Source organism: Saimiri boliviensis, chromosome 10 (genome assembly GCF_048565385.1).
Source record: "Saimiri boliviensis isolate mSaiBol1 chromosome 10, mSaiBol1.pri, whole genome shotgun sequence".
NCBI classification, from domain to species: Eukaryota; Metazoa; Chordata; class Mammalia; order Primates; family Cebidae; genus Saimiri; species Saimiri boliviensis.
The window spans coordinates 44,338,438-44,355,592 of NC_133458.1; the positions used below are offsets into that span (position 1 = coordinate 44,338,438).

General features: G+C 39.5%; 1 long non-coding RNA gene across 1 annotated transcript; it reads right to left on the bottom strand.

The window, feature by feature from the left end:
- Positions 1–1,769: 1,769 nt before the first annotated feature.
- LOC141580062 (uncharacterized) lies at positions 1,770–16,649 on the bottom strand. Its single transcript, XR_012512055.1, has 3 exons — positions 14,880–16,649; positions 4,668–4,841; positions 1,770–2,399 (listed from the first exon to the last, which is right to left on the bottom strand). It is a non-coding gene; the product is annotated as an uncharacterized LOC141580062 (long non-coding RNA).
- Positions 16,650–17,155: the final 506 nt, after the last annotated feature.

Below are 17,155 nucleotides of genomic sequence, written 5' to 3' on the forward strand. Positions count from 1 at the left end.
AGTCAATTGGGGCTACTGTAATAATATACCATAGACTGGGTGACTTAAACAACAAACATTTATTTCTCACAGTTCTGGAAGCTGGGAAGTCCAAGATCAAAGTGCCAGCTGCTTGGGTTCTGGTGAGGGCCGTCTTTTAGGCTTACAGATGGCTGCCTTCTTGCCACATCCTCATAGTGAAGAGAGAAAGAAGGCCCTGGTCTCTTCTTCCTCTTATGAGGGCACTAATCCCATTAATGAGGCTCCACCCTCATGATCTACCAATTACTTCCCAAGGGCCCCACCTGCTAATACCATCACATTGGGGGTTAGGGCTTCAAGATATGAATTTTGCAGGAGACACAAACTTTCAGTCTATAGCATCCACCAGAGGAGTTTTAACATATTTAATTTCCACTTTTTCCCTCTATTGCTTAATTTATTGTATTTTTCTTTACCTTCTGTTGAAAGAATCTGTGTTGAGTAGGCTGCCAGATTATTCCAGAGGACTGATTAAAGATTCCTCGGGAAGACTTTCTTGGCAGATAGACAAAATGCATCCTGTATGTTTCTGCAGCAGCCCATAGAGTGCAGCACCACACTACTCGCTCCCTCCCAGAATGAAACTCCATGAGTTGTCAAATTAATTTCTTCTTTCTAAAATGCATAACACAGTTCATTCTGGGCTTCTATCTGTTCCGGAACTTAGAACCAGAACTTTAGACAAAGGGATTTTAATTGCATGCTGATAAAATGATAAAACCTTTGTGCATAAAGTAACTGTGCATTTTTTTTTTTTTTTTACAATGCCTCGAGGATAATGAGAAAGATTTGCCCCGGTGTGTGAAATCCATTTTGTAACTCATCAGAAAATCTTTAACCTATGAGCTAATTCTTATAATCTCCTCTATAAGCCATTAGATTGTGTCTTCTTGCCTTCTGGACTGCACAGTTATACAGTCTGCAAATTTGGTTAACCCATTGCTAACTTTAAGTGGTGATTTTTACCTCCCTGTGAAAATCTTAATGATGAATAGGACTGCTGCTTAATTGGAGAAGTCATTTATTTCACAAGACACAGTTGATATGCCTCATGTTAAACTGTGAAGAGCTGCATCAGAAGGTCACCTTCCTGCGCTGTCCTTTCCACTTTAAAAAGAGAATACCCAGAGAAAACAACAAGGATGTGGCTTGATTTTCAAGGCCATCTAATGAGATAAAAGAGTTTCTCCAGGTTGATAGTGGGAGTTTTCAACCAAGGCATATCATTGTATCCAGAATAGTCAGATGCTTGGGGGGCAACACTACTGACTTTATGGAACAGTTGCTGAGGCACCAGCAGGATACCTAGAAATACACATTCATCTTGCCAAAGACAAGTTTTCATTTCTATCACAGTAAGACACAATCTCTGAGGCAGCGATTAGTGAGAGGTAAAATACAAAAATTCTAAGGCATTTGTCACTATCTTTAGTATTTAAGGAAAAGGGCCCCCAAATATTTCCATTTGAGATGACAAAGTACTCTTCAGTCACTTAGCTTACTCTTCAGTTCAGATGACTCATCTTGATTTCAAACAGAGAGTTCATATATGTCTGTTTTTAAAAATTGATTCAAAAAGTCTGAAGTTACAAAACTAAACCAAATACTCATTATTCTCATGTCAAATTACAAGGATCTTAGCTGCTGGGTTTTTTTCACATGCAGCCTGGAATCCTTGAAAACCTCTAACTCCCCTGTTAGACTCTCCAGGGTAGACATAAGTTGCCTTATGATTTTAGCTAAAGGTGATTGCAAATGATCCCCCCACCAAGTCATTTAACTGTGTGCTTACCATTGCATTAAAGGAACTCCATGGTAGGTCCTCATGTAGGTAAAGGAGCTGCCTTCATACATGTCTATTCCTAAACTTGTCATATATTGTAGCAACACAATTTAAAGCTAAGACAAGAGTTACTCTCAATAGAAGATTAATTTGAAATTGCTTGAACAAGCTTTTTTATTGAAGTCTAGTGTACATACAGAAAAGTATAAACATATTGAGAGTATAGTTCAATGAATAAATATTATGAAAAAAATGGATCCGAGAAGACTTTACTGAAGGAGCTGTCAGCCTACAATGAAATGTTTTAGGAGAAAAGACAGGTTGGTGAAGGGACTGCCATGAGACCAAAGTAAGAAGCTTGACAAATGTCCCCCAGAGTTTGAAGCACACAGAGATTGTTACCTGATTCTCATCCAGAACAGTGTGAACTGAGGGACTGTCTGGAGCTGCCAGAGCTAGAATGGAGAACTGTGGCTGAGCCAGCAGCACTCCTCCCTGTGATGGACAAGAGTGCTTGCTTTCTGTGGGCCAAATTGACATCACAGGGGGCCATCAGGCCAGAACCATCTTCAGAGGACCCTGCTCAGGAGGATGCCTGCAGGGACAAGGAGACCCCAGGTGAGGACTGTGGAATAGGATCAGAAGAGGAGTCATAAGAAATCAGACACAAGAACAGTACATGGGTCAGAAAATAGTGTAACGAGAAGGTCCTTGGTGGGTGGCGGCAGGGGAAGGGCTACCTTCAGAAGTGCCCCAGGAGAAAAAGAAAGCCTGGCATTTGGACATTCCCTATAACAAGTGCATTTCTTTTTTGTTTGTTTGTTTGTTCATTTGTTTTTAGAGACAGGTCTTGCTCAGTCACCCAGACTGGAGTGCAGTAGCATAATCATGGCTCACTGTAACCTCAAACTCCTGGGCTTAAGTGATCTCCCATCTCAGCCTCCAGAGTAGCTAGGACTACACGCATACACTACCATGCTTGGCTAATTTTTTGTTTTGTTTTGTTTTTGTGGCATTGAGATCTTTCTATGTTGCCCAGGCTGGTCTCAAATTTCTGGCCCCAAGTGATCCTCCCACAATGACCTCCCAAAGTGCTGAGATTACAGGTGTGAGCCAGCAACACCAGCCCACAAAAAGCATTTAATCTCTGAGAGACAACTACAAACAGTTAAAAGGCAGGAGGTTCTTGTCCTGCCATCCTCTTCCACAGTCAAATTCTAGAGGAGACAGAGGCAGGGAGTGAGGAAGGGAAAAGTGCTCTGGGCAACTTCAGGTCAGACCCACGAAGGGTAGGGATGGGGATATGAGGTGAAGTTTTCATCTGAATTAGGTTTTTTAATACCTGAAAACAAGACTGGTCTAATAACTGAAAGAGACCAGAAACAAAGGGCGTATGTCCAAGATGTCTGCAGGGCAAGAAAAAAAAAATCCAACATGGTCTGTTTGAAAGCAGCTCATTTCATAATGTTAGTTTGAACATCCACCGGCAATCATTGAAGAAGGCCTATTGGCCATCAAAAAGTTGATCTGCCACCTGGGGATGTTTGGATTCTTAGGTAGGATTTGAGGTGAGATGGAGAAGCTTTTAATTAAAGTCAAAAGATAAGAGCAGTGTGACATCAAGTTTTCCTGCAACTACAAAACAGGAAAGGTTAAAATGACAGCTTGGACATCTTAACCATGCTAACGGTACTCATAAGTATTTATTTAGTCTAGGTTCTCTCTAGGAGCTTCTTAAGTAGGAATCATCTGCTTCACAGGTTATCCCTTGCCTACCTGGCCCTGTCTCATCACACCATATTTCACTCCAGGGGCCTCACTTTCAGAGGCATGAAGCCCAAGAGTAATATAAAAATTGTAAACAGAAGGAGATTCAAAGCCCTGAGAAATGAGCCAGTGGAAGGAAACTGGGATGTTGAAGTCCATTTTGTGAGCTGTGCCCCGTCTCATGAAAGCAGTCATTGTGTGCTTTCAGGTGGCAGCCCAGGTACAGTGTGAATTTTAGGAAGTAGGTCTGTGTTTTGTCTTTGGAGCCTTTGTATCAAAATGACTCCTAGCTATCTTTTAGGAGACATTACCCTAAGGCTTAAGAGGTTGTCATTCCAGTCTGGGAGCTCCCTCTCCTTTGAAATGTCCAGGGTCAACAAGTTCATGATTCCTCAGACATTAAATAAGAACTCAAATGTGAGCTAAGAAGCAGGCGAGAAATGGAATTGCATGTCTTAGGGCCTTGTTCTCCTAGGTCTGCCTTTCAAGGAAGAAAAATGTTCAGAATTGGCACATGGGAGTGAATGGGAGAGATTGTGGTTTCCAACAAATAGCGAGGTTGGTCAGAGCCAGGGGAATGAACCTTGGTAGAGCTAAACAGGTCAAATGGAATTCAATTTAATCATTTCAAGATTTTTTTTTCAAGGCCCTCAATTCTCATATTTCAATAGATATCACCAATTTGGAACTCTACAAAAATATGGGTGTTTCTGGTCCCAGGGCTTCTTGGCCTTGGGTGGGAGAATGGCCAACAGTACAAAAGCAAGGGCATTGGAGTCCCAGACAGAAAAATTAGCTTTTTCTCATTAGCCATTCAGCCATCTTCAGGATGTCACAATTGAGACCTGTAGGGCACAATTTTGAAATACAGGAAAACAAGATCAAAAACTCTTTGGCAATGTTTTTATGAAGTAACATCTTAAATCTCACATTCATTTAAGAACTTTGCCTCCCACTTCTTGTTCTTATTCTTCATAGCATCTGTAGCATATTTCTAGAGTAGGCATGAAAAATAAATTCCTTTTATGCCCTTTAGAAGAATATTTCAAAGCCCTCATGGTAGATACACAGCAGTGATTTAAAATGGAATACCCACCCTAACTAGTATTCTGTCTTTCAGTGCAGGGGTGATCTACCACCATTATTGAGGATCTTTGAGCTGATTTTTTTTCGCCGGTAGTGGTGATACATTTAGACTTATCCACTCAACACTCCCATAATGAGCACATTTTGCAAAGCAGCCAGCTAAGCTTAGAAGTGTAATAAAGCCCTGGAGAAGAGAAAATCCACATAAAGAAACAATAATTATTAAGAGTATTTATTGAATTCTTGGTATGTGCTAGGACCTGTTCTAGAGTTTTGTTTACATACATAATTGCATTAAATCACCACAGTAGTTTAACGAGGTAAGAACTACATATCCCTCCTTGCTATGGATGAGGAACTGAAGGCATAGAGAGGTTACATGACTATTCCAAAGCCAAACAGCTTGTAAGTTTTGCCATCTGAAGGCTGCCCAGCAGGGACTGTTATTTTGTATTCATTAGCACTGTGTTCCCAGTAAGAGTACTTTCTGGACATAATCAATTTGCTCAGATATGTGCAATTCTAAAATTTCCCCAAATGCCTACCCCTACTGCCAAGCATTTAACCTTCTGAAAACAGTATCACAGAGCCAGGTGAGTTTAAGTTAATGAAAATCTTGAGAGTGAGTTAAAGTTTTGCAGTTAATTATTTCTGAATGTGAACTATATATACTATTGAACATTTTCTTCAAGTAACAGCTAAAACTGTGTCTTAAGAGTGGATCAGTTGTGTGATTTTCATCTTTTAGACTATTGAAAAGTTTAGATATGTCAGTCATGGGCTGATTATAATTCACGGTTCAGTTTCTTCTGAGGACAACGTACATTCCTACCTTACTACACCCACTCTTTCTTCATTACTGGCTTCACTGTTGGCAACATTCACACCAAGTAGTATTCCATTCTCTTCCCCCTGCCCACGTGAGACTTCATTCCTTCCCCTGGTACCTGCCTTTCCTCATTTCACCCAGCGTAGGCTAGGGGACAGGGTCCTAACACTATTTAAATCAATTTGGATACAAATTATAGGTTTGCCTTTTTTTTTTTTTTAATTTTCTTTCTTTCTGTTTTTTTTGTTTGTTTGTTTGTTTGTTTGTTTGTTTGTTTTAAGACAGGGTCTTGCTCTATCACCCAAGCTGGGGTACAGTGACACCAACCCGGCTCACTATAGCCTCTACTTCCTGGCCTCAAGAAATCCTCTCACAGCCTCTGGAGTAGCTGGGACTATAGGTATGCACCACCGTGTCCAACTAATTTTTGTATTTTTTTGTAGAGACAGCTTCTCCCTATGTTTCCAAGGCTTGTTTGAACTTCTTAGCTCAAGTGCTGGGATTACAGGCATGAGCCATCATGCTTGACCTAAAAGTTATAATTTCGAATCAAACCTATTCAAGTCAGATTTCTGAAACAGGATGGGCATAAAAAGCGGGCTGTTGGAGTCAGGTTGCTATACCTTGGGCATGGTGGTCCAGGTCTGAGAGAAACAGAAGCTCTACAGGCCTTAGTATTTGCGGAGCTTAGGGCCAGAGTACAAACTAAAAATTATTCTTTATTCTTGTTTCAATATGTTCTATTAAAATTCAAAGGAAAATAATAATTAAAATGAATGATTATCAAAAATTTTTATTGACTAGACATGGTAGCCCATGCCTGTAATCCCAGCACTTTGGAAGGCCAAGACATGTGGATCACAAGGTCAGGAGATAAGACCATCCTAGCTAACACAATGAAAACCCATCAGTACTAAAAATATAAAAAATCAGCCAGGCATGGTGCCACACGCCTGTAGTCCCAGCTACTCAGGAGACTGAGGCAGGAGAATCGCTCGAACCTACACTGCAGCCTGGGTGACAGAACAACACTCTGTCTCAAAAAAAAAGAAAGAAAGAAAGAAAATTATTGTAGTAATAGCATAATGTAAAATTTACCATCTTAACCATTTTGAAGTGTACTATACATTAGCGTTAACTGCATGCATTTCCTTGTGCAATAGCTCTCTGGAACTTCTCTATACCCATTGAACAATAACTACCCTTTTCCCCTCCTTCTAGCCCCTGACTACCACCATTCTACCTTTTATTTCTAACAGTCTGACTACTGTAGATGCTTGATATCAGTGGAATCATGCAGTATTTGTCTTTTTGTGACTGGCTTATTTCATTTAGCATAATGTTCTCAAGGTTCATCTATGTTGTAGCATGATTATCCAGATTTTAAATCAAGCTTCTGTAAATAAACTTGATATTTTCATTTAGTTTTTTTGAAAATATTATAAAACCTCATTAAATATATTTATAAAAATTAAATTACAATTTTTACAAGCCATGAAAGTGGGCCCCTCAGACCCCCTTCAAAGAGAAAAATGGCCATGAAATGTGCAGCTATCTACAGCCTTGAGCTACAGAGACTTTAGGAATTACCTGAATGTCAAGCTGAGGCTACACTCTTCCCAAGGAGCTATTAGAAGCTGCAAGGTGGTAGGGAGGGGTATGAGGGCTGAGCCATTTCTAGTCAATACAGGACTCTTCTACTGGCAGTCTTTGCCCCTGAGCTTCACGCTGGGCTAGCCAACACTTTCTCAGAGATGTATTGCAGTCTGAGCTTCCTCCTACCCCAATTCCCTTCCTTTCCTCTCTCCATTCACAGGTGTCAGACACTTGTGGTCTGAAGCCTTCTTAGGCCCACTCTTCTTCCTTCCTTCCTTTATCTTTCATGGGCATTTCCCAAATAAATCTCTTATACTGCTCACGCTGTCTTGCCATGTGCATTCTGAAAAACCCTACTGGTATAATGTTCTAGCATTCTGTTTCCATTTAGTTGACAATGTAAAGAATTCATATTGCACTTTGCTCATGTTACAACATGCCTACATATAAACACATTTTTAAGTAATATTAATTAACATTACAAAATATTTTTTGGCCACCATATGACATTTTTGTGAATACTGTGCTCTGGAATCACAGATTGGAACATGAGGAGAAGCAAGAACATGGACACTTGGCACTACTAAAAAATATTTTATTGTGCAATAATTTATTGCATCAGGTTATCTGAGGGGAAGCATTCAACATATTTATTGATTTTGTCTTCTCTTTTCTAAGCATTTTTGCTACTCAAATTCTCACATCAAAACAGACAGCTATCTGCAAAGATAGACTGTCTTTGCAGATAGCTGTCTGTTTTGATGTGAGACAGACACATCAAAACAGTGTCTATCTGCAATGTCTGCAGTAAAACAGACAGCTCTTCAGGTCATTCAGATGTCATCACCCGTGGTTTAAAAGGACTTAGGGCTAAAGATACGGATGCATGTTTCCCTGTGTCCTGAACAGTATTAACCATGAGTGTGAATGTGTAGCATTACACATTGAGCTCTGGATCCCAATGACAGAGGATGTCATGTATTCTTTGTTTTTTTCTTTTTTTAAGATGGAGTCTCACTCTGTTGCCAGGCTGAAGTTCAGTGGCACAATTTTGGCTCACTGCAACCTCTGACTCTCTGGTTCAAGTGATTCTTCTGTCTCAGCCTCCCTAGTAGCTGGGATTACAGGTACATGCCACCATGCCCAGCTAATTTTTGTTGTTTTTTTTTTTTTTTTTTTTTTTTTTTTTTTTTGAGACGAAGTTTCACTCTTGTTACCCAGGCTGGAGTGCAATGGCGCCATCTTGGCTCACCACAACCTCCGCCTCCTGGGCTCAGGCAATTCTCTTGCCTCAGCCTCCTGAGTAGCTGGGATTACAGGCACACGCCACCATGGCCAGCTAATTTTTTTGTATTTTCAGTAGAGACGGGTTTCACCATGTTGACCAGGATGGTCTTGATCTCTCGACCTCGTGATCCACCCGCCTCGGCCTCCCAAAGTGCTGGGATTACAGGCTTGAGCCACCGCGCCCAGCCTAATTTTTGTATTTTTAGTAGAGATGGGGTTTCACCATGTTAGCCAGGATGTTCTCGATCTCCTGACCTCATGATCTGCCCACCTCAGCCTCTGGGGATTACAGGTGTCAGCCGCCGTGCTTGGCCTCATGTATTCTTTAATAAATGTATGTTTCCTGTGATTGTGAAATACAGGTGTTGAAAGCACAGAAGTCAGGACAGAAAATCATCTTGGCAGGATCTAAGAATGGTGCTAACGCTGTACAGTGGGCATTCAAAGGACTAAAAGAGGGAAGCAACCACAGCAGCTCATGAGCACTGGAGGAGCACCTGGTAGACAAAAGTTTCCAGCTTGGCTGCACTTGCTCCTTAGCTGTCTCCTGCCTGCAGGAAAGCCAGGATAACAAGTGCTTGGCAAAAATGCTTGCTGGAGGAATACTTGCTAAATCAATGAACCTAGCCAAATCCAACAATTCCCCTGACATGGTATCTTCCTGCATACTCCCTTTATATTTGTTTCTCATTCTCTTTCTCAAAAGCTCTTTACAAGCCTTCTTTCTATGTGAACTCCTTTCTATTTTAGAAGTGAAAAGCAACTGTATCCTAATACTTAGCACTTTCTTCTAAATTATAGAGATTGATTAATCACAGTTCGGTTAGAACTAAAATTAAGATTATTTTACATTCTAAAAGGTTCTTAAAAGTACAATTCTATATTTATTTTGGTTTCATCATAAAAAGTCCACTACCAGCCAAGATGCAGTAACAGAAACCATATTTACCATCTCACCTTAAACAACTAGGAAAAAATGGACAAAATAAATGTAACTATTTTCCATATTGGAGAACAGGCAGCATAGGACCTTTCTCTCTGAAAGAAAGGAAACTAAAAAGGGAATCCTACAGTTGCACCAGTTTACTGACCGGAGGCAGTTTCTAGGTTGCAGTACAAAAATGGGAAACCCAAATAGACCCCAAAAGTCTTACTGGGTTGAAAAGCAGGTATTTTCAAAGGCAGGTAGAATTTTTAAGACAAATTATCAAAAAAGAGGGAGCTTCTGAAAGAGAACAAGCAAGCTCCAGAGATCTAGAGGTGTATGCTCAAGTGTTTGGCTAAGTACTAGTCTATGTGTGTGAAGGGAAACTGCCCAAGGCCAGCAAAGGCACCACTGGAAATGAGAAGGCCTAACAATTCCGAGAGCTCACACAGGGCTGAGAAAGGCTTGTGTTGCAGAAGCCTGAGTGGAAAGGTTCTGCACAACATGGGCATTGGATAGAGACCTCAAAAGAATGCCACCTTAGTTGGAGGGCTAAATTATCCCTAGACTGAAGACAGCTCTGGATCTGCCGTAACAAAGATTATAAAAAAGAGAAAGATTTGAAAGAATCCAGCTGATTCCAAAGAGCTGTGTACCAGAAGAAAATCTAACATTATTTAAAGGAATACAGCAAAATCAGGTCTTCAAAAATGTTCAATATCCAATTATAAATTAGTAGCATGCAAATAAGTGGAAAATATTATCTATAACCATAAGAAAAACTATCCATGAAGCACAGAGAAAAAAAGACTAGGAAATACACACAGCATCAGTGACTGTGAGCAATATCAGGATTCCAACATGTGTGTAACTGGGGCTCATATTACATGTTAGAAAAAATAGGGGGTTGTTTGATGCTACAATGACTAATTTTTTTCCAAATTTGATGTAAACTATAAAATGAGAATCTCCACAAATGCCAAGCAAAATATGCATTCAGAAAACAATGCCAAGACAAATTATGGAACATTATATACAGAGAACAAAGATGAGAATGACAGCAAACTTCTCATCAGAAATCATGCAAGCTGGAAGAGGCTGGAACAATAGCTTTAGAGTACTGACAGAAAAAACTTTCAAGCTAGAATCACTTACCCAAAGAAAATATCAGATAATCAAAAGCTGAGACAATTCATTGCCAGTGAATTTATAAAAAAATATTAAGTGAAGTTCTATAGGCATAAAGAAAATAGTACTGGTTGGTTTTATCAAAGCATACCTTCAATGAATTGATATGAACTCCTAGAGATTAAAGTCATACACATATGTCTTATATTTTAGAAAGTATGTATAACACTTAGTCCAATTTTGCCAAATGTACAAAAAACACAATTCTCACCTTGTAAAGTTTACTTTCTGTTCATTAGTTACACGTTGGGAGAAGCAGAAATTAGTTTACTACTTAATTCATTGAAACAGAATTTACTAGATAAAATATATTGAACCTATAAAAATAGTATGTAGATTTTATAGGCTCAGTGCCTGCAAGTGGTCATAAAGCCTGACCTGATATTAAGCATTTTCTAGGATATTATCACGAGATTTCTAAACTCACAGGGTCTCACTTTGTTAGCAATCCAATATATTAGCTGCTTTGTAAAAACAAAATAATTTATTATAATATAATCATGACTCTCTGCCAACACTCATTTCAAAAATATAAAACTCCAATACGATTGTTGTAGGAAGTCTTTATAATAACCCTTAATGATTGTCTCTGCCTGATATTCATGCCCTTCTGTAATCCCTCCTTTGAGTGGGGGCTGAACTTCTTGGCTCACTGCTAATGAATAGAATATGGCAGAAATTATAACATGCCATTTTTGAGATTAAGTTTAAAAAAGATTGAGTTCTATTTGACTTCTTTCCCCTTTTCCTTCTCCTTCTCCTTCTCTTTCTCCTTCTCCTTCTCCTCTTTCTCCTTCTCCTCCTCCTCCTCCTCTTCCTCCTCCTCCTCCTCCTCCTCTTCCTCTTCCTTCTCCTCTTTCTCCTTCTCCTTCTCCTCCTTCTCTTCCTTCTCCTCCTCCTCCTTCTCCTCCATCAGCTGTCATGTCATGGGGCAGCCCTATGGAAAAATCTGCTGGCAAGAAATTGAGGGCTGCAAACAACCACATGAGTCATCTTCGAAGCAATCCCCAATATCATTATCAGTTGAGCTGTTAGATAAGGCTACAACCTCAGTCAATAGCTTGATTGTGACCTTGAGAGATACCTTGAGCCAGAGGTACTCAACTGAGCTATGCTTGGATTCCTGATCCACAGGAATTATTTTAAACCTCTAAGGGTTAGGGTAATTTATTATATGGCAATACATAATTAAAATAGCTATTATTCTGTAGTTTAAACACTTATTCGTGAAGAAAAATCAATGATCCTTTCTACATAATATAGGAGAAATTAATTCTACTTGCTACTTTGTGTACAATGTATATTCATGGATCAGCCAATAGACCAACATGTGGCAAGCTATTACATGAAGATTCAAAATTCGGCACCATGAACTATTCAACCACTGTCTCCAATGAACAGTCTGACACTGAGGTTAGATTTACGAAGAACCAAAGTAACACTCGCACTATCCAACTCTTGTTACCATTTTGTAATCTTGGAGAATTATTAGGTTCTTTGAAAAGTGTTCCAGAGCAGAATCTTTAATTGTGGCTCAAGTTAAACAGCTTTATGCCCACACAAATTGTAGAATTACATGATGACTTACTAATTCTCCCACTGAATACAAAGCTACACACAACCCTTTGACTATCTGGCCAAGATAGCTCTTTGGGAACTAATAACGTAGAGTTCCCTGGAACCTAATAATTATATCAGACTAATATATAATAACTCTAAATAACATCTATGCTGGAGCCATGAGACAAAGAAGATGATGATAAAAATAACACTGGTAGACAGTTTAAAGTTTATAATATACTATTTGTCATTCATAGTTTCATTTGTTTTTCACCAAAAATCTTGTGTGTTAGATATGATTATTATTATAAGACCCTTTCACCACGCTACACTCTGCCTTGCACATAAGACAGAGTTTGATAACTCTAGACCAATTTGCCTCAGAGTAGTTGTTAACCCCCAGACTGTAAAATGCCTACATAAAAAATAAATTGTTTCATCATAAAGAGAAAAATCCTACTATCGTACTGTCTTCCCAACCTATCCTAGGCTGGAATTTGAGATTGTTTCTATTCCACATTGCTTAAGAAATTTTTTTAAGTTGCTTTACTCTGGCTTAATGAGCCACATTCTCTGAGCCAACGGCTACCTTTCCTACCAGCACCATAAACAAAATGGATCATATTTGTTAAGGAAAAAGGCAGTCCAATGACATGGTAATGAGTGCAGACTGTGGAATGTTCATCTCCTGCAGAAATTTATGGCCACCATTCACAACAGCATCATATGCCTCCTAGAAAAGACGCATCATATGCCTCCTGTCTGGAAATTGATGTGTAGCCAGGGGTAGCATGTGCACATTCACATCTGCCTAAAGCAGGATGTAAAATGTGCCCATGATTCAAACATACTCTAGTAGTTTTAAATCACAGAGAGTCAGGACTAGCTGCAAGAGGCAGGTTTTTATAGCTAGCCTGCACTTTGCTGAAATATGAGCCTTGGTCTGTTGCTACTCCATTCCTTGGACTAGATGTTCTTTATGGGTCCTTTTGGCTCTAATGTTGTAAAATTTGTGGATTCACTAAGTTGGCTTAAAGAATCCTCCTGAACTGTGTTAGCCATGTATTGGGTCTTTGAGGTCATCTAATATTTTTCTTATGTGCTTTGGGTTAGGAGATATAGTGTACATGGAAGAATATTACAGATTGACTATGACCAGCAAGGAGTCATCAAAATTAGTTAGGATAAAAAAATAAAAGTAAATGTTTGAATGAGCAAGAAAACAGGTTACAAAACAATGCGTTTGGGCAAAGACCACTAGTGGTGTCCTAATTTCCATTCTCACCTATTTCCTTTATATTAGAACTCCCGCTTTTAAGCTGGGCATACAGCCATCTGAAAGAAAGCTGTATCTCAGTAGCTCACCAGCAGATATGGTCATATGTCTAAGTTCTGGCCAATGGACTGTAAGCTAAAGTGTTATGTGCCACCTCTGGGGAGTGTCCTGCGGGTTGGAATTCAGGCAAGATGCCTGGAGCACAAGTAGCCACCCTGAACTATGAGATAGAACTTGTATGCTGAGGATGGCAGAGCAACAAGATAGAGGAGCCTCGATCCCTGCCATTATGGAGTGCCATGGCAGCCAGAACTGCCTCCCAACTTCATTTACCTGGCAGAAAAATAAACTGCTCTCTTGTTTAATCTCTCTCTATTTTGGATTTTCTGTCACTCACAGAGGAATTAATCTTGCTAACAAACCAGAGATATCTGTATCTCATTTTAATAAAATTATGTAGGTGGGTGTGCTACATGTGTGTGCATGTGTGCACATGTGAGCATGTGTGTGTGTGTTGAGTCTGGCCATCAGCATCCATTTTCCCCCTTTTAGTATCATTCTAATTTCCTCATAGAGAATTGCCTCTCTCACTGTGTGATGTCATTGTGGGATGGTCAATACACATGCCCTATTCTCTCTCCAAGTAATTCAAAGGGGTCTCTGGAGGTCTCTTTCATAAGGTCATTCTTCTCACTGCCCTATTTCAGTGGAAGGTAAGTTACAGTTTTTTAGACTTTGGTCCTTAATCCTCTCCATTTCTCAGCTGTGCTCCCTCACAAAGGATTTATTATCCATACTGGCTTCTATGACATCTATAAACAGATGATTCACAAAATGCCTTCCCAGCCTGAGATTCTCCTCTGAATTCTATACCCAAGTATTTGGTAGTATCCTCGCAGAAATGGGCGATACATTCAGACTGAAACAACTGGAGTGAGTGGACGGGAAACAGGGACATGATAAAAGGTCATGCGGTATTCTGGAACAAGCCAGAGCATGTCCAGAACCTGGAGAGAAAAGAGAGGTGGAGAAGGCACCTGACAAGGGCTATGGCTTGTGGTTCTGAGATGCAGCCAGCCCACAGCAACCCTGCAGGGAAGAAGGCAGAGAGATAAACATCCCCTGCATTCCCTTTCATTCTCTGATCAGCTGCTGTTCCCCACTGAACCAACTCAATATGAAGCCAGAGGTAAAGGGATTTTAATACAGGTCAGCCTCCCAGGGCCTACAGCAGGATGGAGAAGGATGGACAGTAGGTCTGAAGAGGCAGAGAATGTGCAGCACAGCCCATCTATCCACTTGCCTACTAAAGATCTTTTGATGACTCAAGGCACCTTAAATTCAAGGTAACCCATTCATCTAACCCCTCCCTGGATTTAGCCAGCCTAGTCCTGTCAGTATTCCCCATCTTAGGAAATAGCACCATTACCAATTTAAGCAAGCCAGAAACCTGGAAATGATTCCTGACCCCTCTCTTTCTCTCTTCATCCATGGTCAGTCCATAGCCAAGTACAGCTAATTTTATGTACCCTACTTTTAGCAAAACAAAACCCATTCTCACCTGGTACTTTGATCCTCAAGAAGAGTGGGGCAAGCAAGGCAAAAATCCGAGGCAGGCTCATTGAGTAGTTCCTCCTGTTCTCTACAGCTGCCACATTCTTGTTTCTTATGAGCCCTATTCCTCAGCTTCTCTTCAATCCCAAGACCACAATCCATATTCTTCCTGTGAAGCCTCTTTTTGCTTCATATAGTGAGAGTTTCTGCTGCTTGAACAAGAGCCTTAATGAGTAAAGTAAAAAATGTAATTAGGAACCTAACAGAAAAAGTATTTTGCTCCTCAAATGTATCATCCCTCTTCAGAGCCTACAGGACACCTGAAACCATTCTCTATTTTAAAACATCTTCTCCAAAAAGAAATAATTAAAGATAATTTTGTTAATTAAAAATGATAAAGTACCACTATGTAGAATTTAAACATTGCATGTACCCATATGTTAACAATGGGCATCCCTCTGAGGGAGGATCAGAGGTGATTTGTTCTTTCCTCTTCAGGTCTCTGATCCCCATGTTTTGAACTGTGAATACACACTACTTTTGTAACTGGGTTTTACAAAGTAGGTAAACATTATCTTTAAAGGTGAAGTATAGTGTATTGATGCTGGAATAATAGTAAGGAAGCTTTGATACTGCATACCAAGGTAAATAGCAAGAAAGCAGCTATTATAGAATTGCTTTTAAGAACAAAACAAAGATTTGGCTTTTGCATGGGTGGTCCCACTACACACACATGCTCACACACACGCACAGACAGTAACTGATGTCATCATTCAATAGACATTTATTCATTTATTGAACGTCTATTTATGTCTAGGCACCTTGCAAGTCTTGGAGATACAAATGAGTGAAGCATGGCATTCATTCTTGAAATGCTTAGAGTATTGTGTAGCGTTTACCCAAAGTGTGGCTTCTGGACCACCTGCACCAGAGTCATCTGTGATGACTGTTAAATGAAAATCCTGGGTTATTTTCCAGGGGCTAGGAAAGAGAACACAATGGGGATGACAAACTTAATTATTAATGATATAAGGAATTAAACAGGGAAAAAGACAAGGAACTAGGATACCATTCAGTATAAGACGAAAGCATTCAATAACATAATCCTACAGCTTCCCAACTTACTAGTTTGTAAATAGCATATCATAATGACAATATTATAGATTGTGTCTACTGCCAACATTTATATCCAATTCTAAGATTTCTGAAAAAGATTCTTATTCCTTGCTGCTCAGCAGAAGTTTACAGAAAATACCAGTTCACTAAAAGCACTGAAATCTGCAAAGTATGTCTTCTGCTAAAATAACGTTTACAAATGTGAAAATGATGATTTCTGGCACGCCATCATGAGGACGGGGTACGGTACTGGGCGCTGGTGTTTGCCTCATTTGAAGTAGGCAAGCTGAGCCATTTTTATACCATTATAAAAGTATACATGCTAGAGTTAAAAGCTGGATGCTGGCAGTGTCCATAGCTTGAAGGAATAATTAATAAATTTATTAATTACCCTCCTGCTAATCCTTCAAACTGATTATACGTCTATTATAAGTCATCTGTGGACAATAATAAGTAAAGCTGTATTTTTATGGTTATCTCTGAATTAAGGTTAACTTATATTTTATACCAGGACCCACATTCAACTGACTCTATACTAATACTGCCTTTGAGTCATAAAACATCAAAAAAATGTACATTTAAGCTTTTTTAAAAAAATTGCAATGGAAATGTTAACAAAATGATTATTTTAAAATTGTAACTTAATTAATACATAATTTAGAATTATAACTCCCTGTCCTGCCTTAGTTGTACATTACCCTACCTTAATTGTACGTAACTCATTCATCCATGCATCTGTTTATTTATTCTTTCAGTCAGTCGTTCATTCAAGCACTCATGTACAGAGCATGGCAGATAGGTAAGAGAAACTGTGGAGGTTCAAAGATAATTAAGCTCCTCTCACAAAAAAAAAGTTTACAGATAAGACATGTGAAAGAACAGATGTGAGATAGTATGTTGTAAATACCACAAAATTAAAACATGCAAAGTACTAAGGGAGCCTGGAGGTGAGAGAGATGGTTGTCATTTGGGTTCACCATGGCTGCCTTGCCACTGACAGCTCAGATAATGAGGGATGAGACAGACAGGCTTGGCAGCAACTTGGATGTGGGAGTGAGAGAATCAGAGATGCTTGGAGTCTGGGTAGATAATAGGAATAATGGGAAGACGGAAGTCAAGAAGAGAAACAGATTTTGAGAGAGGAAAAATGAATTCCATAGGAACTGT